The following is a 25,222-nucleotide window of genomic DNA, read 5'->3' on the forward strand; positions in this document are numbered from 1 at the left end:
TAAGAAAATTCCACTGAATACTCGTAACAACCCCATGAGGCACACACAATTCACACTGTCATTTACAAGATGAAGGAGCAGGTGCTGAGAAAATTAAGTGTTCACCAAAGTCCTACGTTCTGTAAGGGACCAGTTCAGTCCCTCAGTTGTGTCCAATTCTTTGTGACCCCAAGACAGAACTAAAACCCAATGCCCAGTTCAGAGGCCAAGTCCTTTTTATTATACCATATTAGTAACTTTTATAAACTAACTTGCCTGCCACTTAGTTTAATTCATTTTATTTTGTGTATCTGACTTGGGCCTGAGTTGGTTCTCCAAACATGAAGTTCCTCTGAAGTGAGTTTATTAACAACATCACCCTAATGTATAGGAATCAGGGTTGACAACCTGCTGTCAACTACAGAACTCCATCTGTGCTGAAATCAGGTGTCTAGGGCTCTCGAGCAGTGAAACCCTGAGAATAAAGACTCCAAAGCAAAGAGTTAAAATAAAACCTATTCAATAAACACTGCTACAACCACGTCAGTTCATAAACTGTAGTTTCAATTTGTCTTGAAAGTTTCCAAGTGTCCATCTTGTCATTTTTTTTGTCATGTCATATAATTTTATTCTTTTCTTTTTTTATATTGAAGTATAATTGATTTACAATATCATGTTAATTTCAGGTGTAAAGTGATTCAGTTTTACATATGGTGGTGGTTTAGTCACTAAGTCATGTCCAATGCTTGCGACCCATAGACTGTAGCCCACAGGCTCCTCTCTCCATGGGATTTTCCAGGCAAGAATACTGGAGTGGGTTGCCATTTCCTTTTCAGGGGATCTTCTCAACCCAGGGATCAAACCTGGGTATCCTGCATTGCAGGCAGATTCTTTAGTGACTGTGCTACCAGGGAAGCAAGTTTTACATATGTATGTACACACACACACACATATATACATATGCTTCTTTTCAGATTCTTTTCCTTTATGCTGCTGCTGCAAAGTCACTTCAGTTGTGTCCAACTCTGTGTGACCCCATAGACGGCAGCCCACCAGGCTCCCCCGTCCCTGGGATTCTCCAGGCAAGAACACTGGAGTGGGTTGCCATTTCCCTCTCCAATGCATGAAAGTGAAAAGTGAAAGTGAAGTCGCTCAGTCGTGTCCGACTCTTCCTGACCCCATGGATGCAGCCTACCAGGCTCCGCTATCCATGGGACCCTCCAGGCAAGAGTACAGGAGTGGGGTGCCATCACCTTCTCTTTTCCTTTATAGGTTATTACAAAATATTGAGTACACTTTCCTATGCTGCAAGGTAGGTTCTCGTTGGTTATCCATTTGATATATAGCAGTGTGTGTGTGTCAATCCCAACACTTTGTCATCTTAATAGCATGCAAGCAGTAGTGGACAGGAACTGATCCACTGTGTTTTACATTTCTAGTAGCCCCCAGTATGGCACCCTGCTTACAGTACCCACTGAACAAATGCTTGTTTTATCAATAGATTTGGTATCTTTTCAAAATTAACAGGGTTAAAAACAGAATCCTGTGACACAAAATTCTGTATCACAGAAATGTACTTCAGGAAAACTCAGGACAAATTTACTATGATGGTGTGTATGTTAATTGTGTGTGTCCTCTCCCTTTAATCCAGTGGGAGAATAATTGACAGAGTGTAACCAAAGGACTCTAGCTAGTGAAACCAACCTGTCAGAATTTCTGTGTTAGAACAGCAGTGAGGATAATTTTTCAAATGTTTGTATTTCTAGCTGAGCATCATCAGAAGAAAAGCTCTAGTCAGGGCAGCCCTTTTCAAACTTCAATGCCTATCTTTTCCTTGGAGCATCTTAATTCTCTCTGAAGGTCAGATGGCTTTGGGGTTGAGTTATCCTTAAGACACACATCAGTTTTGTTCTTTCTAAGTGGAGCACACAGGGATGTAAGTGACCCTAGTAAAGAACTCTTGAGTTGTGACAACCTGCTGTCCCATGGGTACCAATCTCTGGCAACAAATATTCTGGAAGTAAAGAGAGCAAGGATGTTGCAATGGTGCCAGCTCACTTGATCTCTCTGAAAGGTGAAATTTTTAAAATCGAGTAACACCCCATTCAAATTGCACTTGAATGCAATGATTTAAAATTTACAGACATTTCGGTTCAGAGGAATGCAAATAATTACAGCACATAAATCACATCATTATGTGCTTAAACTGTGAAGCCACTGGAGCATCTGATCTTTTAAAATTATACTCCTTTTGGCAAGCACAAAAATGCTCACGCCCTCCTTTAAGACAATCTGGAATTTCAAAAACTCTTCCAAGCAATGGTAAGTGTGAACTCCTTTTCTCCAGCTACACCCATCACTCTCATCTGGTTTCTGACTTCTCTGGTTGAGGACCCCCATTTTACACACACCCATCCCCTTCCCAATCTTTCCACTCAAAGCCACTGCCACCTTAGGGAAAGAGTAAAAACAAATGTGTGCTCAGTCACTCTGTCGTGTCTGACTGTGACCCCATGGACTGTATAGCCCACGAGGCTCCTCTGTCCGTGGGATTTCTCAGGCAAGAATACTGGAGTGGGGTGCCACTTCCTCGTCCAGGGGATCTTCCCAGCTCAGGCATTGAACCCACGTCTCTTGCATCTCCTGCACTGGCAGGAGGATTCTTACCAACTGTGCCACCTGGGAAGCCCAAAAACAAATGCCATCTTCACAAAACCACACAGCTCTACATGTTCATTTCTATGAGCCAACTGGCCACACCAAATTTACTAATAAGATCCACAGCCACATTCCATTCTCCACAAAATTGTGGGGCTTTTCCTTTCATTAGTGAACATGCAATACAAATGCCATTAGAGCAAAAGCTCTATAGTCCTGTATCTATATTTTTTGCCAGAAGACTTTCCCCAAAGCTTTACAGGCTTCATTCGAAAGCATGCCACCAATGGCCAGATGAATGACCAATAGTTATAAGCTGCGTGAGCTATTCGTGAATTTTGGAGACTAATCAATCCCTTATTGGTCATATCGTTTGCAAATATTCTCTTCCTTTCTGTGGGCTGTCTTTTCATTTTGTTTAGGGTATCCTTTGCTGTGCAAAAGGTTTTGGGTTTAATTAGGTCTCATTTGTTTGTTTTTACTTCCATTACTCTGGGAGACGGATCAAAAAAGATAATTGTTGTGATTTATGTCAGAGTTTTCTGCCAAGATGTGGTACACATAACACAACGGAATATTATTCAGTCATTAAATGAATGAAATGCCGCCACTGGAAGCAACATGGAAGGACTTAGAGAGTGTTATACTGAGTGTTATACTGAGTGAAGTAAGTCAAAGAGAACTATCATATGCTATCGCCTGCATGCAGAATTTTTAAAAAATGATACAAATGAATTTATTTACAAAACACACAGACACTCACAGGCTTAGAGAACTAACATGGTTATGGGAGGGGGGCAAGCAGGGGGAAAAGGATAGTTAGGGAGTTTGGGATGGACATGTACACGCTGCTATATTTAAAATGGATACAACAAGGACCTACTGTATAGCACAGGGAACTCTGCTCAGTGTTATGTAACAACCTAAATGGGAAAAGAATTTGAAAAAGAATAGATACATGTATATGTATAACTGAGTCACTTTACTGTACACCTGAAACTAACACAACATTGTTAATCAACTACACTTCATTACAAAAAAGATTTAAATTAAAAAAAAATTTTAAGTCCATAGTTTTAAGTCCATTTGACCAATAAAAAGTCTGAAACTTGTCAGTTGCCAGGTGACAGACACGCAGGACTCTAAGTTGAACAAAAATTGGGCAGACACCAAAAAACACAACCCTACACTTCCGAACTCTTCACGTGTACAATGGCTCTATTATTTCATAAGGTTGATGAGTGGTTGAAACAGACAATATGGCTAATGTACTCAGCAGCCATTCATGCCTGATAAGCAGGAAATGTTAAACAAAAGTCACATCTATTTCATTGTTATTCTATTAATATTGACCTTATTAACTCTTTCAAGTATTTCTACAGCCATGAATGCTACCAAGAACCTGGACTGCCTAGAATCCTTTAACGTTTTGAATTGCCCCTTGGAAGAGTCTTTCATTCTGTTAAGCATCTAGATAGTTATGAATCCAGAAGTCTGCTCTGGCTTTTAGGATTAAAAAAACAAACCACGTATGGTTTTTGCAGCTAGAGAATACCCATCTCCTCATTTTCTGCATGGCCAAATTTCTGCCTTCTTGAGAAAAGGCTTGTTTTCATTCATTTTCAAATCTGTGCTAACAAGTCATTTTAACCTGAGCTCTTGGAACAGGCACAGGGTCTGGCAGCTCCTTCCACTGCAGGTCTGCTTGGGATTTTTCTGCAGGGATCCTGGTCAAGGGGGGTTGGACTCGGCCAGGCAGCAACGGGCTTCTAGGGCAGCAGGACTATAAGTTCCTAAAAGAACCAGCATCTCAGGAGATGCCACACATCAGGGGAGCAATGAGCGCCAGAGCAGGATCAACCTGGGATTGTCAGAGGATGAGTGCAGATGACCGGGGTGGCTTCACTACAACACTTGAGGTCAGGACGTTTCCTAGCCCTCTGCCCCCTCCCCCCTGAACAGCACATTAGAAGTCACCTATGTCAGCAGGGAAGGAGTGAAAGGCTGGGGGCAGCGGTGGCCATGAGAACAGGCTCAGGGGCAGCTTTTCTGGGTTAGAATAATCATGTCTGTAGCACTTACCACCTGAGAGATTTGTTTCAAGTTACCCAAACATGTGGCAAGTTACCTGTGTGGTGAGGGGTGATAGTACCTCCTTGACTGTGCTGATAGGATTGAGTTAAGATGTATAAAGCACTTGATGTACTTACCTACTGCATCAGAAGCTTTCAATCAATGTGAGCCATTATCTTCATCAACATCATCACCTACTCCAACTCCCACAATTTGATAAATGAGAAGACTGAGGCCCAGAGAACCAAAATGTTTGCCCAAGATCACACAGCTAGTTAGAGGCAGACACCAAAAAACAAAACACAGAGCCAAGACTATAATCCAAGTCATTCATCAATCCATCCAGACACCTTCAAAGTGTCCCCTTTAAAGGCGTCTAAACAATTTCTTTTACAGAGGAGGGTGTAAGTTTCTGGAGAACATGAGTCAGTTTATCAGGACTATGTATAGTGATAATATTTCATTTACTCTGAAATTAAAAAATCATCAAGAAATTGCAAATGTCACAAATTAAAATATCAGGGCTGTGTACAGTGATACTATTTCATTCACTCTGAAATTCAAACATCATTAAAAAATTGAAAACATCACAAATTTAAAAAGGATTACCGTATGTAAATAGGTGGTCAGTGGGAGTTTGATATATGACACAAGGGAACCCAAAACCGGGGCCCTGTGACAACCAGGAGGGATCGGGTGGGGAGGGAGGTGGAAGGGGTCACACGTATACCTATGGCTGATTCATGTTGATGTACGGCAAAGCCCATCACAATATTGTAAAGTAATTATCTTCCAATTAAATTAATAATTTTTTTTAAAGACACATTGAATTAGTGAAAACCAAGCTATGGGCATACTGTATGAAGATTTCTTTTGATGTCAGTGTGATTTCTCCCCATTCCCAATCACTGTCCTGTAGTCACAGAAGGCTGTAAAAATAGATTATATATCACAGAATCCAAGTCATCACATATCGTGTCCCACTCTTTGCAACCCCATGGACTGTAGCCTGCCAGGCTCCTCTGTCCATGGAATTTGCCAGGCAAGAATACTGGAGATCCCTTCTCCAGGGGATCTTCCCAACCCAGGGATCGAACCCAGGTCTCCCACATTGCAGGTGGATTCTTTACTGTCTGAGCCACCAGGAAAGCCCATGTATCACAGAGCACCACCAGAATAACAGTGCTGCTGCTGCTTAAACTCAAGGTCAGAAGCATCAGAGTTTCTCAGCAAAATGATCCCCTAAACAGGTGACTCGGAAAAATTTTAACCTATGCATCACCCTATTGAATCCAAGTCTCTCTCCTGTGCATAGTTTACTGAGGTCAGTGCAGTCTGAGGAGAAGCAGGGTGTAGTCTGGGCTCCACTAATTTTATTGCACCCACTGGAAGTATCCATCCTACACCGAGAGCAAAATTCACACCGCAGGAGTGACAGAAGCATGGAGCATTCCTGGGATGCTGTGAACTCTGGCAAGTTACCTCATTGGTCTTTTACAGCAAAGATACCAACCATCCTCTCTGCCCTCACTTCTAAGGCATTCATTACATTTCATTCATTACCAGGAAAGCAAAACTGGCTTAAATTCCCAATTTTTCCTTCTTAACCTGTGCTTTGTCCTCTTGTCACCACGTTTTTTCCTCTCATGCCCAGCATCCTTCCCAACAATTTTCCTTTCCTTAGTAAAATCAGGGAAACTCAAGTTTATTTTAGGCTACATCTCAATTCCAAAGATGTCACAAAGGGTCAGACACGACTGAGCGACTGAACTGAACATCTCAATTCCACGTTTTAGCATGGAGTCCTTTCTCCTGAGACTTAGCAACCAACCACGTGGCTGGAAATGACCCCCACTTGCGATCTTTTTTGTATATTCTTTTGTATTTGTTTGAGCAACAGCCTCAACTCTATACCTCAGCTCATACACTCTCTACAACCTGAAAAGCACTCCTTCCTGCCTATCAATATTCTAGCCATCCTTTAAAGCCCAACTTGGGTCACAATTTCTCCTAGGGTTTAAATCCCCTACATTTAAATTTGACATTTAAGCTCTAGGGAGCTGCCCTGTCTTTGCCCTCACAGAGTTATTAGCCAGGGCTGCACACCATGTCCAACCAAGTCAGGGCACACAGTGGGGAATCCTTAATACTTTTCTTTTCTTCAACAGGCCCTGGAGAGTAGGGGGAGTGGTTTCCTGGGGGTCCCAGGACTGACATAACAGTCAGCTGGCCCACTTGGGGCTGGGGCAGTCCATTACCTCTTGAGGGGCCTGCAGCATACCCAATCCTGACATGTCCTCTGCCTCATGATAAGACTCAAACCACAGCAACAGGAAAAGTGTTTGTTTTTTTTTCCCCCATCACTCAACTGTCACAATGTAACTTCCCAGGTGGTGCTAGTGGTAAAGAATCTGCCTGCCAATTCAGGAGAGGCAAGAGAGGTGGGCTCCACCCCTCTGTGGGGAAGATCCCCTGGAGGAGGGCATGGCAACCCACTCCAGTAGTCTTGTCTAGAGAATCCCATGGACAGAGGAGCCTGGTGAGCTATGGTCCAAGGGGTTGCAAAGAGCTGGACACGACTGGAGCAACTTAACATGCACGCACGTGACGCCCTAATGTGTGACCTTGGGCAAAGCCCCTAACTCTCATGTGTCAGTTGGGGATCACAGACTTAGCTCATGATAGTCAGGATTACATGAAATAGGGGCTCACAGGCTTGAGATTCTACCTAAAAGCTAGAAAGCGTTAAAGAAATGTACTGCTCACTGTTGTGACTTAACCTCCAGAGCTGAGTCCTCCACAACTCTCAGGCAGATCTTCTACTTAATGTAATTTGAGAAGCATGAGGTGGGATCCTGCTCTAATCTTTCCTTCCCAGATAAATGTCAGAGTCCCTGAAATGTCACTTTAAAAGGCATATTTCATAGTTAAATTTTGGCATTAAGGGAGAAAAAATACCCTTAACAGGCAATAAAACAGCAATTCATCTCAAAGTGCAAGTGATCTGATCAAGTCAGTCTTGGCAAGGGGGTGGAGAGAGCTTGTTCAGGAGAGACTCACTGGAAGAGTCTCTTATTCCACACAGAAAATTCCAGGGCTTCTCCCTGAACAACAAATGCTGCAGACAAAGAGCTTTGGGGATAGGTGGTATGCACGTGTGCTCACTGCTCAGTCATGCCTGACTCTACGACCCGATGGACTGTAGCCTGCCAGGCTCCTCTGTCCATGGGATTCCCCAGGCAAGAGTACTGGAGTGGGTAGCCATTCCCTTCTCCAGGGGATCTTCCTGACCCAGGGATCAAACCCAGGTCTTCTGCATTGCGGGCAGACTCTTTTCTGCTGAGCCACCTGGGAAGCCCAGGGGAAGGTGGGCCTGCAGTCAAGCCAGCTTTATCAGATTGGGGCCGATGTACCCTTGAGCACCACCTCACGGAGCCGGCTTCCATCACTCTAAAAACAGTGATAAGATGTGATCTTGGGAATGGCCCATTTGTTCCCATATTTTGTTCTTAATGTTTATGAGTTTTCAAAGGGGGATGGGGGAAGCCGGAAGGAACAGAAGCACATTGAATGTGGAGCCAGCAGAGAGCAGGGGCTCAAGAAATTATAGCTTTCCTTACCTTACAAAGAGAGCTCTCTAGACGTCCAATCCTGGTAAAGCAAGTTTCAATTACCTTTCAGACTTTCAAAATGCAAAGAAAATCCAGTTTTGATACTGGCATATTTAAACCTACTTCTATTTTTCCTGCCTTCCTCCCCATTCCCCTTCAAAACTCATGAAGGTATGTTAACAGCAAAAAGTGGACCAGATCTGTTCATTTTTGCTTGGGTATATATATATATATATTTTTAAATCCCATTACAGCTGAAGTTCCTAAAAGAATTACAATCAGAAAATCAATGATTGTCATATAAAATCACTTCACAGTGATTCCTGTGAGGTGAAATATTCTCATCCCTCAAGAACAAGAATCATGTGAGAAGAACTGAGAGGTTGGGATTAGTCTAGAGATACTATTGATACCATGTATATAATAGATAAGTAATGAGAACGTGAGGGGCTTCTCTGGTGGCTCAGATGGTAAAGAATCTGCCTGCAATGCCGGAGACCTGGGTTCAATCCCTAGGCCAGGAAGACCCCCTGGAGAAGAGAATGACTACCCACTCCAGTATTCTTGCCTGGACAGAGGAGCCTAGTGGGCTACAGCCCGTGGAGTCACAGAGGGTCAGACATGAGTGAGCACAAGCACAACGAGAACCTACTGTATAGCACAGGAACCCCCACTCAGCACTCTGTGGTCACCTAAATGGGAGGGGAATTCAAAAAATAGGCGATGTATGCATACATATGGCTGATTCACTTTTCTGTATAGCAGAAACTAACATTGTAAAGCAACAATGCTCCAATACAAATTAAAAAAATAAATAACAAGGATTGATATGAAGGAAAGGTGGAGCCTGAACTTGAAATTGCCAAAGCAGGCCCCACTGATGATTAGAGTGGGTACTTCCTCACTGAAACCAAAGCAGCAGCAATAGAGCCATCCACTGAGACCTGCACTGTAAGAGCAGGTACTACGTCTGACAACAGTAAGTCAACATGCAGCAGAATGTGCCATGCCACAAGAAGGACAAACACGTGCCCTGTGGGTACAGAGAACAGGAAATCGCTTCACGACAGTTAACATTTAGGCTGGTGCCTGCCAGATGGAATAGACTCTGACGACAAGGGATAAGCAGGAGAGAACATTCCAGACAGGAGGGACTATACAATCAGTATAAAGAGGCCACCCTGCTCCCCATGGCATGTGAGTGCTGGCTTAATGTGCTCGGCTTCCTGCTCTGGCACTCAGGCACTCAGGCGTGCAACCTTGGATGTTACTCAATTTCTCTAACACCCAGTTTTCTTTTTCCTCAAAGGGGGATGATGACAGCCACCTGGGAGGGTTAAGCAGATTAGATGAGATAATGGGCCTAACAATCAACACCCAAGCAACTGCAACTGCCACTGTTCTCATTTCATTCTCCTTCTAAAGACTAAATAAATATGTCTTTGAGGATACTTTCTAGATGTGGCTCAGAGGAGCTTGCTAGAACAATTCCTTACCTATGCTCTGGGTCGCAGGCCCAGGGTATTGTACCACTCCCACTAGGAAGGCCCCGCCTATCACAGCATGAACACCAAAGGCACCAAGGCCTGCCCTTTCCCCAGAGAAGGTCCCGGCCTGCTGCCCACTTTACCCTCCTAGAGTACTGGCGTGGGGTGCCATTGCCTTCTCCGGATAGAAGCGGGGCCACTTGGAAAAGCAAGTTGATGGGAGAGTGAAAGTGTTAGTTGCTCAGTCGTGTCCAATTCTTTGCAACAGTATGGACTATAGCCCGCCAAGACTCCTCTGTCCATGGAATTCTCCAGACAAGAATACTGGAGTGGGTTGTCAATTCCTTCTCCAGGGGATCTTCCCAACCCAGAGATCGAATCCAGGTCTCCTGCATTTCAGGCAGATTCTTTACCATCTGAGTCACCAGGGACTCTATTTATGGGAATGGGAGGCAATTTGAGATTCATCTAACAGTCAAGGGTTTCAGACTTGACCACGATCAATCTATGTAAGAAATAAGATTTATATCGAAACCCTGTATATACAATGTAAATGAGGGTTTCTCAAAGCAATACTTACCCTCACTCTGAACATGTATCCTAGTGTTTTCTACTCTACTGAAAAACTTTTTTATAAGTAGCACTCCTTGTACCTCAGAGGGCCTCCTGCCCTCTGTGTTTTTAGAGAGTGCACCTCACAGAGTTAAGGAAAAAAATCCATACAATTTCAATTAAAAAATAGAAGATCAGAGGCTGCAGCATTTTTCCAGAATTGGGGAGTGAGAGGGGAGAGAGGTTCAGCTCCCAAAGGTGCCCAGTTCTAGGGAGCTGTCCTGTTTTGGCCCTCACAGAGTTATTAGCCAGGGCCCCACGCCATGTCCAGCCAAGTCAGTGTACACAGTGCGGAATCCTTAATACTCTTCTTCAACAGGCTCTAGAGAGTGGGGAGAGTGGTTTCCTGGGGGGGGGGCCTCAAGCACCAATGTAACAGCCACCTGGCCCACTTGGGGCTGCGGTAATCCATTACCTCTTGAGGGGCCTGCAGCATACCCTAATCTTGACATATCCTCTGCCTCACAATAAGCCCCAAACCACAGCAACATGAAAAGTGTTTTTTTTTTTTTTTGCATCACTCAACTGTCACAAATGTGTGTGGGAACCCTAAGCACACCAGAGGAACTTCTCCACAAAGAATCATCTCTCAATGAAGAGCCTACTGTGCCACGGGCCACCTGTGTGGCCCAGTCCACCATCCAGGGAAAATCAACTGCTTGCAACTAGACAAGCAGTTGATCATCGGCAGCCATCGATGCTGGCAAGCAGCCACATGCACATGGAGAGATTTCCTATCAGCAGGGGCTTGCTCTCCTGTGGGGAAAGATGGCAGCGTTTCAAGAGGCAACCGGGAAGGAAAATCTGAGTTCAGCATCCCCAACCATAACAATCATAAAGCGGTGCGGGAAGGAAAACAAGCTCTACTGAACTGGGCCACCCTAGGGACTCAGAATGGAATTGAGGCAATGCCCATCATGACGTTTCTATGCTTAGGACCAAAGGCACAAGATTATGTATCTCTTAGATACAGACACCGCCTTGAACATGTGAAATGGAAGCCAACTGGGGAAGTCTTAGCGGAAGCAGATGTGTGCCATAGTGTCTGAGGTTTAAAGCCGTATCAGAATAAGTGGGTTCACGGGAACTCATGGGTCACAGGAATTAAAAACTGCACTTTGAGTTTTGTTTGTTTGTTTTAGTTGAAGTATAAGAGACTTACAAGCACTTCTGGAATTTGACAGGAATGAAATCTGCCCATTAGGATACCCAAAGGCCAGTTTGCAGGATAAAGCAGCAGTAAGCTGAGATCACAGCCAGGACACAGAACTCCCAGTTTGGCCAGCTAAGGAAAAACCTCTCAGAAAGTCAGGATGCAACAATAATGTTGAGTTATGAAGGGGTAATTTCTTACAGGCACATGCTTTGTGACAGCTTGGCAATGTGCCCTGGGATGTTTCTACAACAGGAAAATAGTCTGATGAGAGAAGGAATGGGGAAAAAAATCCCTGCCTGGCCCTCATCCTGACTATTGGTCACAAGAGGGTACAGGACCTGGGAGACCCCCGGCCTGGTGCATTCCAGCAGGTGCCTCAGCACTGACCTCAATATTGGTGTCATCAGTGGCCTGGGGGCTGGAGTTCCAACTTTTTCCACATTGTTCTACTGTCTTTGTGTTAATTCTCATCCAAACATAACCTTGGAGATTTGCCTGGTGGTCTCACTGATCCTAAGTGTTAAGACATTTGACTGGGAACAGCAACAACTCTTTGGAACAGAGCTTAATCTGCACTTTTAAATGTTTCTCTACCAGGAAAGGGTGAATAATAGCTATTCACTCAAAGTCAGAGTACTGGTTATGAAACAATTTGAGCAAGGGGAAAAGAAAACAAAAAAGAAACAGCTTCTGTCTTATGGCTAAGTGGCTTGACTTATTCAAGTATGGAGACGGCAGATATTCTTAGTTATTCTAATCAACAGCAATAGGGTTTTGCACTATTTGCCTCAAATGTGGCCTGTCTGAGGCTAGAGTACAATCCGTAGAAGTTTGGAAAATAACCTCCCAATTAGCAAGTGTGTGCATGATAGTAGGGCTTCCCTGGTGGCTCAGTGGTAAAGAATCTGCCTGCCAATGCAGAAGACACAGGTTTGATCCCTGGGCCAGGAAGATCCCCTGAAGGAAACAGCAACCCACTCCAGTATTCTTGCTGGGAAATCCCATGGACAGAGGAGCCTGGCGGGCTATAGTCTGTGGAATTGCAAAGAGTTGGTCACAACTGAGTGACTAAGCACACACACACACACACACACACACAGACAGACACACAGACAGACACACACACACAGAGACACACACAGACACAGACACACACAGACACAGACACACACACACAGACACACACAGACAGACACACACAGACAGACACACACAGACAGACACACACACACAGACACACACAGACACAGACAGACACAGACAGACACACACACAGACACACACACACACAGACACACACACACAGACACACACAGACACACACAGACAGACACAGACAGACACACACACACACAGACACACACACACACAGACACACACACAGACACACACACACACACAGACACACACACACAGACACACACAGACACACACACAGACACACACACACACACAGACACACACACACACACACAGCCCTTCCAGTAAGGAATTTTCAAACTTTTATCTGGAAACGACTAATTGAATCCTTGACCAGAAATTGGACGCTTGCAGTGAAATTTGTGGGTGTACTAGTCACCATCTAAGGCCTGTATACCCCTCTCTGGAGTTAGCAATGGGGGAGCCACACACTCTCTACCTCAGTTTCCTTACATGTTAAAAGGTTCTGCAAAGGATTAAATGGGGTGACACAGCGTGCAGCATACAGTAAGTTTTCAACAAACATTAAGTATCACTTAATTAAGTATCAACAAACATTAAGTATCACTTTTCTCAAGGTTCCCAAAGCCTGCTTTATTTTTCTTCTCTTTCTGGCAAGGACATTTCTAAAAGTGAAATATCATTAATTTTCATCAATAAAGGATGCGAAGTGGTGTCAGTTTCACAAGTGATTTAACCAGAGACCTACACCATCTTTCTCAGGGAAATGGAAATAGTTAAGAAGCAACATCCTTTTCTGACATTGCCTCTGCCCCCAAAGGTCGTGCCAAAATTCAACAAAATTTAACAGAAGAGATAGTCCACGACAGTTTACTTTCTTTAAAGGCGCCTCTCCTGGAAAATCCTTCCTCCACTCAAGTTTGAGTACAAAATTCAAACTAGGTCTTGGGGCATGTTTCCTTTAAAATTAATCTAAAATTGGGACTGCCCTAGTGGTCCAGTGGTTAAGATGCTGCACATCCAATAAAGAGGGCACAGGTTCAATCCCTGGTCAGGGAACTAAGATCCCGCATGCTGCATGGCATGGCCAAGTAAAAATAAGATAAATAAAATTAACCTCAAATCCATTTCATTGACTAGATTAATTAGCTCTTTTCCAAACTTTGGGGTTCAGGGTAAAGGTATCCTTTATTTTTGTAGTGGGAACTCATAAATCATAGTAGGTTGCCATTTCCTCCTTCAGGAGATCTTCCTGACCCAGGGATCGACCCTGAGTCTCCTGCATCTCCTGATTCTTTAATGCTTGAGCCATTGAGGAAGCCCCAGAAATCACAGAAGGACCCTCTGTGGAAGGTTGCTATCAAACCAGGAAGATCTGAGAGGGCAGTAATAGAAGCTGCATGGAATCCAGTCAGCAGATATCAAAGTTCCAGGACCAGACAGTGACCCCTGCCTGGATGTTCATGGTGCAGTCAGAACCAGGGCTATGGCCCTGCCTGCTGGACCACACCCTGCTTCTCTTGTGGCCTTTGTCTGAGGTAAGTGTCCTCACATTTGTTCAAGTGAGCAGAAGGGCTCACTTCCCAGACACCTCCTGACCACGGCTTCTTATCAGCTTATATAACAGGCAGTTGAGGGTTAGCAGCATCAGACAGCTGAGGCTCAAGTGCTAGTTTTTACACCTCTGAGTCTCAGTTTTGTGATGTCCCTGGCCTATCTCACAAGGCACCAAGAGGCTGAAAAGAAGTTTTATGAGGACCCTCTGGATACTGTAAAGAGCTGTGTCAATAAATGTGAGGCCCCTCATGAAGGAAAGGGGGCAAGAAGGCAAAAACTCTGGATGCTGAGAATAAAGTCCCTAAGCAGACAGAGGAATCAGGAATGCTGCTATCATGGAGACTCTCTCCTGCCCATTCCTAAAAGCCAGCCAAGGGACTTCCCTGGTGGTCCAGTGGTTAAGACTCTGCACTTCTAATGTAGGGTACACAGGTTCGATACCTGGTCAGGGAACTATGACCCCACATGCCACAAGGCGTGGCCAAAAGATAATTTTAAATAAAAGTTAAAAAGTAGAATGACTCATTCTAAATATTTTGATTAGCATACTTTCCAAGTATTAACCACCATGAACTAGGATAATAGTGCTATCTGACATCAATCTTTTCCTAATATGACTGAACTAGTTCTGACATAGGCATCTGTAAGTCATCTCTAATATAATAAAATTTGAAGGCAGGAGTTAGGTCACAAAATTTAAAAATATATATATTAGCAAAGAGGTAGATATCTAAAAACCCAGAATAAAAGATCCTTAAAAATGATAAGCATTTTAAAAACAAAACAGCAATACAAACTATAGGTATTAAATATATGTTTTCTATGGTCTGCATGAAAGTGAAAGTGTTAGTCTCTCAGTCATGTCCAACTCTTGGCAACTCCATGTACTGTAGCCCGCCAGGCTCCTTTGTCCTGAGGATTATCCCAGGCAAGAACACTGCAGTTGGGTTGCCATTCACTTCTGCAGGGGGTCTTCCTAACCCAGGCATCAAACTCAGGTCTCCTGCACTGTAGGCAGATTCTTTACCGTCTGAGCTCTCAGGGAAGACTACTTTATCCAAATTGAGAAAGTATTGGGAAATATAAGAGGAAATCAAAACCTAAGAGACTGGATGGCACTAACTCATAAATAAGAAATGCTCCATTAGCTATATGACCCAATAATTATTTCACAATGACATGAACAAAATATCCAAATTTCAAATTCCATAACAAATGGATAAAGAGAAAAAAGATTTTTTTTAAAAAAATTCAGAGAATATACTTTCTTTGTGAATGTGTATGTTGAAGAAATTTCTCACGATGAAATTCACCATCTAGATTTACTCGGAGAAGTAGCTGAATCTCTACCTCAGCCAATCTACCTCAGCCAACACTGTAAATTCTATACTAACCAGTTAACAAAAGTTTTCTGATGTAAAAATTACTTCACTAAAAAACATTAGAAGCACTTTTAAAATTTAAATTTATTACCATCTATAGGAGTACTGGTCTACTTTGTAACCACCATTTGTGTACATAGCTTCTATTATTGGACTATGGCTCTTAAAGCCAAATTCAGGTATTATCTAACTTTGTAGTAAGGTCTTATTCAAAGGATGTACTCAATAAATAGCTGATGGTTGAATGAATGAGGATGACCTGCTTCTTAGAAAACTAAAATACATCTTCTCCTTAACAGTTTAAACTGAGCTGGCTTTAGCATCAGCAAATCGTTAAAGATCTCTTTTAAAAATTTGTTTATCACATGCAAATACAAGTGAACTTATTCTGCTTTGCTCCCAAAAACAAAACCAAGACCAAAAAGATAAATGTTTTAAGAAGGCACGTTCAAGAAAATGTCTTTGCAAAATTCTGATTCAAAAAGATACATGCACCCCTATGTTCATAGTAGCACCAATTACAAAAGCTAAGACATGGAAACAATCTAAATGTCCATTGACAGATGAATGGATAAAGATGTGTGTGTATATACACACACACCACACACATACATATATACATACAATGGAAATATTGCTCAGCCATAAAAAGGAATGAAATAATGCTTTGCAGCAACATGGATGCAACTAGAGATTATCACACTAAGTGAAGCAAGTCACAAAGAGAAAGACAAATATCATATGATATCACTTATATGTGGAATCTAAAAACACAACACAAATGAACCTATCTATGAAACAGAAACAGATTCACAGCTATAGAGAGACTTGTGGTTGCCAAGCGGGAGGAGAGGGGAGGGAAGGATTGGGAGTTTGGGATTAGCAGCTGCAAACTATTATATACAAGATGGATAAACAACAAGGTCCTGCTATATAGCACAGGGAACTATAATCAATATTCTGTGACAAACCATAATAGGAAAGAATATGAAAAAGAATAAGTTTTTGCTATACAGCAGAAATTAACAAAACATTGTATAAGAAATCAACTATACGTCAATAAATTTTTTTAAAAAGAACAAAACAATGAAATGTCTTTGTATATAAACCTATAGTAGACTGCCTTAGACTACTTCGTGGTGTTATATGTGCCCCATCTCTGGAGGTTGGATTTTCCTTGATCCAGGAAACAGTGGGAAAGACTTCTTCAGTTAAAAAGAAAATCTAAACCAAATGACTCTAGCCTTCTCTCCCTATGTGGCTGAATATCCCCCTGAGGTTTGCCCTCCTACAGATGATTTTTCTTCCTCTTTATCAGTTAACAATCTGGTTTATACTCTTGAATAGTAGAGCAAAATTTTTTCTCATTAATAGTGATGACAATAATGAAATCACTCAATATTCAGATCTTCAAAGTGTCCCCTCCCTGATAAGAGCCATTTTGTAGATATTCACACGAGTCACACTTGGTAGAGATAGCTTCCTGACCGTGTAACACTGACAAATGACAGTCAACGACTATTATGGCATTCAGTCATGAAATCAAACCGGACTTCAACCTTTTCCAAGATTAATTAAATGCCAGAAGGCCAACCATTTCAAACCTTCCTTTCTAGCTGCCAGCGGGCAAATGGAAGTGAACTCTGGAAAGTACAGTAGCTCAACAGAATTAATAGCTAAAATGAACTTTGGCTCTGCTTGTTAACACAATTTTCTTTGCCCCTAGCTCAAACTTAATATTCTGATGATTCTACTTTGTAGATTATCTTGTAGCAGCATTGCTCTAAAATAAAATATGGTCTAAAAAGGGTTAATAGCCACTGATTTGGGATGTAAAAGGAGAGTCTTATACAAACCAACCAAAGAAACACTATCCTGGAATCCTACAACTCCATGCTGTGGAATTTTACCAATTAGCATCATCACTGCTATAGGTACAAAATGAAGATCAATTGTCAGGGGTGACTTCAGAATGCCAGGCTGATGAAACCTTAATGGTATTAGCTCAATTAGATGGCAAGCAGTTTACACCAATTAAGGCAGGTGTAATTTTAGAACCAATTCACTAGAGAATGTTCTCTAACTGATGTGTCTTCTACACAGTCCTAAGACTATATATTTCATTGCTTAAGATACAGCATAGATTTATTAGATCTGCAAAAACCTTTGGAAGTTTAACACCTATTGGAACCACTGTCCTGGACAAGTAACGTCATAACACCAGTGAAAGCTGAGAGTTTAAGCAAATACATTCAACTTTATCCTAAGGTATAACAGATCACATGGGCTTCCCAAGTGCCTCAGCGGTAAAGAATTCACCTGCCAACGCAGGAGAAGCTGGTTCAACCCCCAAGTCAGGAAGATCCTCTGGAGAAGGAAATGGCAACCCACTCCAGTATTCTTGCTTGGAAAATCCCATGGACAGAGGAGCCTGGCGAGCTACAGTCCATAGCGTCGCAAAGAGTCAGACACTGAGCGACTAAACAATGACAAATAGATCATACAGCTAAGAAGTAACTGCTCTTTCTTCAACCTGCATCTCCCAAGTTAGGAGAGCAATAGAGGCAATATCTTAAAACCATAGCAATTTCTCCATTTTGGAGAAACTTCCAAACAAAGAGTGAGACAATGCTCACTGAATGATCTCTATGCAAATAGGTGGGGAAGTGAAATTTCCAAAAGGACTGAGCCAATTCAAAGGCTGATCCTCACCAGGTCACCTTTAATTTGTCCCCAAGCTTCCTGCCACAAAATGCCCTGAGACCACCACCATTAGGAGGCTAGAATAAAAAATAAACTCATAATTGATGTTTAAAGACTCAGATGGAAGGTACTTCTAAGGTCAGTGGACTAAAAAAATAAGAAAATTTAAAGCAGTTTGTGTTTAAAAAGTTCTTACACCTATGATTAATTAAGAATCTAGCAAACTGATCATTTACTTGATTTAAAGAGGAAAAAAGTCATAAAATTCAAAAGCAAAAATGCCGGGGTCGGGGGAGTCTAGCTATCTCACTTTGCCCCAAAGAAAGGTATAAATGAAGATGAATTCAGCTCTTGTTTGTCCTGCTCTTGCACTGTGTACATATGGACAGGAGCACTGCTCACTTGTCACACATGGGACATTTCTGCACGACAGTGATGCAGTATTATAGTGATCTTCTCCAGGTGACTCAGGAATAATAGATCATCTGACTCTATTCTGTGTGTGTGTGTGTGTGTTAGTTACTCAGTCATATCTGACTCTGCAACCCCATGGACTGTGGCCCACCAGGCTCCTCTGTCCATGGGATTCTCCAGGCACGAATACTGGAGTGGGTTGCCATTTCCTCTTCCAGGGGATCTTCCTGACCTAGAGATTGAACTCAGGTCTCCCACACTGCAGGCAGATTCTTTACCATCTGAGCCACCACAGAAGCCCAAAGCTATCCTAGACTACACCAAAGAGAAAACTATAAAAAGTAGAAGGAAAAAAATCAGGGGGATTTAGAGGGACAGAAACGCTGACCCTCTAAATGGTCTAAAGGTATATTATAAACATAAGATAATCATTTTATCAGAACTGTTGCTGCTGCTGCTGCTAAGTCACTTCAGTCGTGTCCGATTCTTCATGACCCCATGGACTGCAGCCTACCAGGCTCCTCTGTCCATGAGATTCTCCAAGCAAGAGTACTGGAGTGGGGTGCCATCACCTTCTCCATCACAACTGTTGAGCTATGCACAAAAACTGCCCTATATATATTAAGTTCCCATTTGAAGACATGTTTTGGTTTTAAATCACATTATGTTAAGGATATTGCTACAGCCAGAAACAGTCTTTACCCAGGCATACCACTGTGGCATAATCCTCACTATTGGGCCCAACTTTGAGTCTCAGTTCAGTTCAGTTGCTCAGTCGTGTCTGACTCTTTGCGACCCCATGAATCACAGCACGCCAGGCCTCCCTGTCCATTACCATCTCCCGGAGTTCACTCAGACTCACGTCCATCGAGTCAGTGATGCCATCCAACCATCTCATCCTGGGTTATCCGCTTCTCCTCCTGCCCTCAATCTCTCCCAGCATCAGAGTCTTTTCCAATGAGTCAACTCTTTGCACAAGGTGGCCAAAGTATTGGAGTTTCAGCTTTAGCATCATTCCTTCCAAAGAACACCCAGGGCTGATCTCCTTTAGAATGGAGTGGTTGAATCTCCTTGCAGTCCAAGGGACTCTCAAGAGTCTTCTCCAACACCACAGTTCAAAAGCATCAATTCTTCAGCGCTCAGAGTATAGTATGTTAATCCCAAACTCCTAATTTATTCCTCCCCCAACCAATGCCATTTAGAGGAGAATGGCCTGGTTTCCAGCTCTAGAGGAAACTCTACCACCACTGTACAACAACAAATACTAAATTGAGCAGAGATCTAAAAATGAAACAAGTCTGGGTGGAAAAAATGGCCATGAGAAGGGTCAGATTTCTGAAAGTCCTACCTACACATGTACTACTCGCTTCAGGGCACTGCAGGCCCTTAGGTCAGAGCAGCATTAAGCTGCAACAAGTTCTAAAGCTCTTAGATACTTTTGTGCTGTGCACACCTCCCACCCAATTTCCTAAGAGGAGTGACTATAGCCTTGAATCTGTAATCATGCATATGTGGCCACATGAATGCAGTCCTGCATCACAGTCAGGCTGAATTATTTCTGATTAGCTTTGCCATTCCGGGGCTCTTTCAGAAACAGCAGTGGTTCTCCACAAGGTCTCCTCCAAATACTCAAAAAGCAACAAGGTGCTGAAGGATAATCAAAGAACAGTGTGATGACTACGGATGTAATTGAGACACTTGAAATTTATCAGCCCAAATTTAATCAAAATGATTCAGCTAACAATAACAAAATATGAGAACTGTGGTGAAAGGTTCTCCACACGACATGCCACCCTCTTATTGTCAGGTCTGCACTACCCATTATAGGAAGAAACACCAGCCACCGTGGCCACCACGCACTTGAAACATGGCTAATGCAAACAGAGATGGGCCATAAGTGCAACCTACACACTGGGTTTCAAAGACAGCCTGCAAAATAAGAATGAAAAACATTTCATGCATTTTACCTCTTTTTACCTTTCAATGTGGGCACCAGAAAAATGAGGCTCATATTTTATATATAGACACACACACACACACACATATATATATATTACTTTTTAAAATGTTTCTGAACAAATTTTGCTTATTTTTGGCCATGCTGTGTGGCATGCAGGATCTTAGTTCCCTGACCAAGGATCAAACCCATGTCCCTTGCAAATGGACGCATGGAATCTTAACCACTAGACCACCAGGGAAATCCCATTTATCAAAGTACAGCTGATTTACAATGTTGTGTTAGTTTTGGGTGTACAGCACAGTGATACAGCACAGACATATATATATACACACACATATATATCTGAATCACCAAATATATATATTCAGTTATATATATTATTTTTCAGCTTGTTTTCCCTTATAGGTTATCAGAAAATATTGAATATAGTTCCCTGTGTTATACAGTGGGTCCTTGTTGGTTATCTATTAGTATTTTCACACTCTATTTGTATTGAACAAAACTGTTGCAAACTTTAACAAGAATATAAAAGAGAAAAATTTGAAATACACAGCATAGTTCTTGTCTATATTTAGGCTACTTAGCCCAAGCCAAATATTATCTAAGACCTAAAAGTGAATGGCCATCAAAAACAGCTATAAAAATGCAAAATATCCCTCATTCCTCTAATTTCCTTAGGTCAGAGGTTCTCATTTGTATTCGGCCACAGGCAGAGGTGCTCTGGGTCTCTCTCAGTAAAGCTCTCATAAGCCCCCTCCCCTGCTGTTAGTCCTGTCTCCCAAGAAAGCCAGGCTTCCCAGGTGGTGCTAGTGGTAAAGAACCTGCCAATGCAGGAGATGTAAGAGATGTGAGTTTGATCTCTAGTCCAGGAAGATCCCTTGGAGAAGGGCACAGTGACCCAATCCAGTATTCTTGCCTGGAGAACTCCCATGGACAGAAAAGCCTGGTGCGCTACAGTCCATGGGGTTGCAAAGAGCTGACACAACTGAAGCGACTTAGCATGCATGTACCCAAGAAAGCCACTTTGGCAGGTGGTCTAGAAAAGCAAGTGGGGACAGAATTTAGCAATGGGGTACAGAATTTAGGAAGAAGAAAGCACACTGGGTCAGAGTTCTCAATCTATGCATCTTGGAGATGTTAACATTTTTCAGATTGTCAAAATCATAATGAGGTAATACAGTTGAAAACATCTCGTGAATGATGAACTTATGGTGTGGGGATAGGTGTGCTTAGATCACCGGCTAACCACCTGCATGTGAGTAAACCCAGCCAAGATTCTCAGAGCCATATCGAGGAATGTCGGGGCCAGATTATCATATAAAGTCTGGACGTCTCAAACGTATACCAATGCTTTAGTGACTCCAACTGCAGGTCTCCTGGCTGGGGGGGATGTCTTCTCAGTGAACCTCAGCTCCTTTGTTGAGGAATAAGCTCCTCTCCCTGGAATGTCCCTTTCAACTCCTGCCCTCCGCAGAACCCAGCTCTCCTCTGAGGATACCATGTCTTCTGCAGCCTCTGCTCCTTTACCCAACACACTCATGGCCATGAAGCTTCTTAGAATCTATCTTATGACCCAACACCACTTCCAGGCCATTGTCCTTGCACTTGTAAACAGCAGATGCTCAGACCACACTCTTACCTCTTCCGATAAAGTACCAATCTCTGTATGTTTTTGAAGACTGACAGGTGGTTGGCAGTTTTACTCTCCATTCCATGCCCTGACAGGGCTTCCCTGGTGGCTCAGATGGTAAAGAATCCGCCTGCAATGCAGGAGACCCAGGTTCCACCCTTGGGTCAAGAAGATCCCCTAGAGAAGAATACTCCAGTATTCTTGTCTGGGAAATCCCATGGACACAGGCTATAGTTCATGGGTTGCAAAAGAGTCAGACGCGACTGAGCGACTAACACCCACCCACCCATTCCCTACCATCCAGGGTGACTTCTTACTTTTAGCATCTCAGGCCTGAGGTATTCCCCAATGGCAATGGTCTTTACCTCCATGCCACTGCTGCCATCTACTCCTGTGGCCACAACCCAAAATGTGTCAGCACCTGGAAACACTCACTATCCAGAAGACTCAATTAAAATCCCACTCTGTGTCCATACCCTCCCATTTTCCCATCTCTCACTTCCTTAGTGTTACTATATTTATTCTTCAATAAGTCAGCCATTTATTCAAAATCTGCCAGGCACAATGCTGAGCACTGAAAGAAAAACTAGCAGTGAACAAGAAACACAGTCTGTGCAGTGACACTTTCACATAATTTCTATCCTTCATGAATTCTTGACACTACCTCTATTATCTCCCTAGTATCTCTTTCCCACTTTCCACAAGACTCTTTTTCAAATATCCCCTCAAACCACCCACCCCGCCTCATGAAGTTCCCACAGATAACTATTATTTCTTAATATGGCAAGTACCCTATATATGAACCTTCAAGTTGCAAAGTTTCAAAGATGTGAACGTGTGCTCACATGTCCAATCACATAAGTTCACGTATCTGGTGAACACTGTCACGTGCATGCATCCTCTACAAGTGAATGTGCTTTTATGGACTTTACTGTACATTACTCTATCACTGGAAAAGGTCAGTTTTCATTTCAATCCCAAAGAAAGGCAATATCAAAGAATGCTCAAACTACCACACAATTGCACTCATCTCACACGCTAGTAAAGTAATGCTCAAAATTCTTCAAGCCAGGCTTCAGCAATATGTGAACTGTAAACTTCCAGTTGTTCAAGCTGGTTTTAAAAAAGGCAGAGGAACCAGAGATCAAATTGCCAACATCTGCTGGATCATCGAAAAAGCAAGAGAGTTCCAGAAAAACATCTATTTCTGCTTTATTGACTGTGCCAAAGCCTTTGACTGTGTGGATCACAATCAACTGTGGAAAATTCTGAAAGAGATGGGAATACCAGACCACTTGACCTGCCTCTTGAGAAACCTATATGCAGGTCAGGAAGCCACGGTTAGAACTGGACATGGAACAACAGACTGGTTCCAAATGGGAAAAGGAGTACATCAAGGCTGTATATTGTCACCCTGCTTATTTAACTTCTATGCAGAGTACATCATGAGAAACACTGGGCTGGAAGAAGCACAAGCTGGAATCAAGATTGCTGGGAGAAATAGCAATAACCACAGATACCCAGATGACACTACCCTTATAGCAGAAAGTGAAGAGAAACTAAAGCGCCTCTTGATGAAAGTGAAAGAGAGTGAAAAAGTTGGCTTAAAGCTCAACATTCAGAAAACGAAGATCATGGCATCTAGTCCCATCACTTCATGGCAAATAGATGGGGAAACAGTGGAAACAGTGTCAGACTTTATTTTTGGGGGCTCCAAAATCACTGCAGATGGTGATTGCAGCCAGGTAATTAAAAGACACTTACTCCTTGGAAGGAAAGTTATGACCAACCTAGACAGCATATTAAAAAGCAGAGAGATTGCTTTGCCAACAAAGGTCCATCTAGTCAAGGCTATGGTTTTTCCAGTGGTCATGTATGGATGTGAGAGTTGGACTGTGAAGAAAGCTGAGTGCGGAAGAATTGATGCTTTTGAACTGTGGTGTTGGAGAAGACTCTTGAGAGTCCCTTGGATTGCAAGGAGATACAACCAGTCCATTCTGAAGGAGATCAGTCCTGGGGTTCATTGGAAGGAATGATGCTAAAGCTGAAACTCCAGTACTTTGGCCACCTCATGCGAAGAGTTGACTCACTGGAAAAGACCCTGATGCTGGGAGGGATTGGGGGCAGGAAGAGAAGGGGATGACAGAGGATGAGATGGCTGGATGGCATCACCGACTCGATGGACATGAGTTTGGGTGAACTCCGGGAATTGGCGATGGACAGGGAAGCCTGGCGTGCTGCAATTCATGGGGTTGCAAAGAGTCGGATACGACTGAGCGACTGAACTGAACTGACTCCATAGAGTACAGTAGCACAGTTCTTTATTTCAAGGCTAGGATGTCTGGAAGCAAGTGTAAAAGCTGTGGTGTAGCTGGTACTTCTGTAGTTTAAGATATCATACTGTAAGATTAAAAATATTTATTTTTTGTTTGCTTTTTATGATAAGTATTATAAACCTATTACAGTAGAGTACTATATAGCTGATCGTGTTACTTGGGTACCTCCGTTAACTCTGTTGGACTTATAAATTGGACTTTCGAACATGCTCTCAGAATAGAACTCGTGCCTATGTAAGGGACTTCACAAAGAACAATGGAAATCATCAGAAAAAAAGCTCACCTTAACTTTCTGCCAGACCTCTAAAAGTTCTTATAACTACACTGCTCCTTCCCCCCTCCCTAAGATGTGTCCTTCCACCCGGTCAAGACTAACCCTTCCACCTATGCTGAGTCCCCTGTCCCAGGCGGTCTACTCCATTCTTTCTCCCACCCACTTAATCTTCAGTCTTTCACTGAGTCATCAATGCACAGTAGCTACCTTCATGTAGACCTAGCTGCTC

General features: G+C 42.8%; 1 protein-coding gene and 1 non-coding gene across 2 annotated transcripts in view; one reads left to right on the plus strand and one right to left on the minus strand.

Annotated features, from left to right (window-relative positions):
- The window catches only part of TSPAN7 (tetraspanin 7), a 128,084-nt gene that overhangs the window by 41,695 nt on the left and 61,167 nt on the right, over positions 1-25,222 (minus strand). The window lies entirely within an intron of this gene.
- TRNAR-UCU lies at positions 14,675-14,747 on the plus strand. The gene has a single exon. It is a non-coding gene; the product is annotated as a tRNA-Arg (tRNA).

Source organism: Oryx dammah, unplaced genomic scaffold (assembly GCF_014754425.2).
Source record: "Oryx dammah isolate SB20612 unplaced genomic scaffold, SCBI_Odam_1.1 HiC_scaffold_23, whole genome shotgun sequence".
NCBI lineage: Eukaryota > Metazoa > Chordata > Mammalia > Artiodactyla > Bovidae > Oryx > Oryx dammah.